This window comes from Syzygium oleosum, unplaced genomic scaffold (genome assembly GCF_021117445.2).
Source record: "Syzygium oleosum isolate NSW1041296 unplaced genomic scaffold, Sole_v2.1 Sole_v2.10, whole genome shotgun sequence".
Lineage (NCBI taxonomy): Eukaryota > Viridiplantae > Streptophyta > Magnoliopsida > Myrtales > Myrtaceae > Syzygium > Syzygium oleosum.
The window spans coordinates 5,357,880-5,361,381 of NW_026607494.1; the positions used below are offsets into that span (position 1 = coordinate 5,357,880).

General features: G+C 39.8%; 1 long non-coding RNA gene across 1 annotated transcript; it reads left to right on the forward strand.

Annotated features, from left to right (window-relative positions):
- Positions 1-2,091: 2,091 nt before the first annotated feature.
- Positions 2,092-2,509, forward strand: LOC115662603 (uncharacterized). Its single transcript, XR_004003280.2, has 2 exons — positions 2,092-2,214; positions 2,347-2,509. It is a non-coding gene; the product is annotated as an uncharacterized LOC115662603 (long non-coding RNA).
- Positions 2,510-3,502: the final 993 nt, after the last annotated feature.

Below are 3,502 nucleotides of genomic sequence, written 5' to 3' on the forward strand. Positions count from 1 at the left end.
AATTGGGTCCTGATGTCAACTTCTCTTGCGCTTCTCACAAGGCCGTCATTGAATACAAGGAGGCCAAGAAGGCAAAACGCTTGGTCTTATCATTTCTTCGTTCTTTCTACCTCAACGGCCCGTTCGATTGGGTTATATTCATCCCAACCCAAGGGATTAAGTGCTTTATATGTTCCAGTGACCCGATACGCATGCAACCCAAACCGGATAACGAATAGGGTCGGATCGCGTCGGGCTATCGGGTTTAGGGTCTATGCCATTTAAGAAAGGATTAATATTCACAAGAAATCCCAAACTGGTAACCTGTAACAAATTTACTCTAAACTAATTTTTTGACAATGAAAAACTCTAATTCAATACACCTATGACAACTTTACCCAAAATTAATTTTTTGACTATCAAAAATCACAAACTGGTATACTTATGACAAATTTACCCTCCTTTAGTTTCCGTTAAATTTGATTAATATCACGAAAAATCACAAACTAGTATATTTATGACAACCGAAGGGTAAAACCCCAAATTGGTACACCCATCAACTGCCACGTGTCATCAAGCTCAACAATTTAACGGCAAAATTTAACGGAAACTAACGGAGGATAAATTTGTCACAAGTGTACCAGTTTGAGATTTTTTATGGTAAAAAAATTAATTTTAGGTAAATTTGTTACAGGTGTACCACTTTAAGGTTTTTTGTGGTATTAACCCTTTACGAAATAATGCCAAATTCCATTTCATGTTCCCTCGAGGAAAATGAACATGTATCACGAGAGATCACATAAAACAAATAAAGAGTTTATGGACCATATTAAATATTATGCTAAAGTTCACGGATCATATTGAACAAATTAAAAATTATCATATTGCACGTTAAGTTAAAGTTTTGTTCAATTATATCTTTCTCTTTCCTCCCTCCCTTTGCCGTCTGATTACTTTCCTAGCCGCCTCTGCCATACCTTGGTTGTGACGTTGCCGGCAACCACACAACCCACCTCCGATCTCGATGGCAACCACCGAAATCCTCGGATACTAATTTAATGGAGGGTAAATTTGTCACGAATGTACCAGTTTGAGGTTTTTGGTGGTCTAAAAAATTAGTTTGAGTTAAATTAATCACGTGTGTACCGGTTTTGGGCTTTTTGTGGTATTAACCCTTTAGTTTTTATCTCGTGCTGCTGATTCAGTCTCCGCAGTATCTTCCTGTATGAGAAGAAATTGTGGATTCCGCTTGTGCGGACCCAAACCCTGTTTTTTGGATGATTCAAGTCTCTGAAGTTCGTCATGAACTGGTGTGGTACTTTTTTCCAAATCGAAAGTGTGATTTAAAGAGGAGTGGCAAACTCGAGTGATACGTTTTTTCGAATTGGGAGTGTGAAAGTAAAAGGAAAAAAAAAAGGAAGGGAAAAGATGCTGACTTGGAAACTAAAATGGATGTGGCCAGCTACATCATTTTTTTACGAGTCAAAGCTGACCCGGCACTTCACGTTAGAAAATTACAAGTGAAGTGGTGCTACACTTTGACGGAGAGATCAGATTGAGTTAATTTTTCGGAGGTTAGAGATTAAATTGAATAAAAATATTAAGATATCACCTTGAATATTTTATACGCGGCAAATTCTCTAAAAACTTCTTTATGTAGCATTAAAATCGAATGACCATAGAATTAATTACATAAACCAAAATTCCCCAAAGAAAATAGGGTTAATACCAAGAAAAAATCCAAACCGATACACTTATGATAAATTTACCCAAAACAAACCCCAAACTGGTACACTTGTGATAAATTTATCCTCCGCTAGTTTCCGTTAAATTTTACCATCAAATTATTGAGTTGGATAAATTGACATGTGTACCAGTTTGGGATTTTACCCATCTGTTTGTCACATGTATACCAGTTTGTGATTTTTCGTGGTAAATTAACAGAGGATAAATTTATCATAAATGTACCAATTTGTCATAAATTTATTATAAATGTATCAGTTTGAGGTTTTTGGCGATCAAAATATTAATTTTTGATAGATTTATCACAGACGTATCAATTTGAATTTTTTTATGACGTTAGCTCAAAGAAAATATCGAGCATTTACGGTGGCCACGGCGGCGACCACCACGACAAGGAGGGTCACGAGAAGAAGGACAAGAAGCATGAGCACGGCGGCGACAGCAGCAGCAGCGACAGCGACAGCGACCGAGCCCCCCCTGGTTCGCACTCAGGTGAGATATTTCGTGTTCATTCGGTTCGTCCGAGGCATCGTAGATTGAGAGTAACGTGTCGTTGCCGGACGGATCGCCGTTTCTGTTCCTTTTTCATGTTGTCAGATCTGAGGGCGCGTTCGGTTATTGCAGGCGAACGGCATTGGATCGGAGCGAGAGGGCGTGCCGGCTGACTTCATCCTTATCGTCTACTCATATCATATTAGCGGGAAAAGAGAAAAAATAACAATAGGAGTCTGTATTTGCTGCTTTGCTTTTGGTCCGATGACATGCTGGACGTGCAACTACTTATGTAACTAATAGGGGTGTAAATGATTCGGTTCGGTTCGATTTTTCAAGAAAACCGAACCAAACCGAACCATTAAGGGTGCCCCCTTGAGCCGAACTGAATTTGAACCGAACCGAATTGGAACCGAACCGAAAAATCGATTTGGTTCGGTTTGGTTCGGATCAATTTTCGGTTTCAAGTTCATTAAGCAGAAAGAGAGAGGAGAGAGAAGGGGAGAGAGAGGGCAAAATAGCCCTAAACCGAAGTGTTTATTTTAGTTCGGTTCGATCCAAACCGATCCGAAAAGAAAAATTGGTTTATTTTGATGATCCGAACCGAAACCGAAACCGAACCGAAATGCACGAAATTTTCGGTTCGGTTCGGTTCGTATCTTGGTTCGGTTTTTCGGTTCGGTTTTAACACCCCTAGTAACTAATGTGTTTCGCGAAATAATATGTTTTCGTTAACGTTCTCGTCTGGTTAAGTTTCGGCATCTGCCACCGGAGAGAGTTCCGTATTAAATGCCTTTTACATCATGTTAAATTGCTATTGATAGCATGAATTCCGTCACGAGATTTACATGATTAATAATATCGATGTTCTTAATTTATGTACGATAGTCTAGTCTTTTGAGGTTGATGTACTTACAGCTTGGCAATGGCCAATGGGCCGTGCTGGCACAAGCGTGGTACGGCCAGACCCAATTGGGCCAGTGCTGGGTCGGGCCTGTTAGGAAAAAGGGGTCTTGAGAGAGAGAAATCTATACCCTGTTTGATTAGCATCGTGACCGAAGAAATTAATCTCCTCTAATAAATTCAGTGATGCTTCGTCTGTCCCTACTGACGAAGATCGTGTCACTTGACAAGGGGCCATTACAAATGCTCTTGTGGCCATAACAATAACAATAATACAGGTTACGTACTCCGCTGAAGCATGATTCTATTATTGTCTCAGGAATTTTCAATGCTTCCGTCGCAGATCTCCGAGATGGCATTGCCTTTAATGGTTGAGCTGGATCAC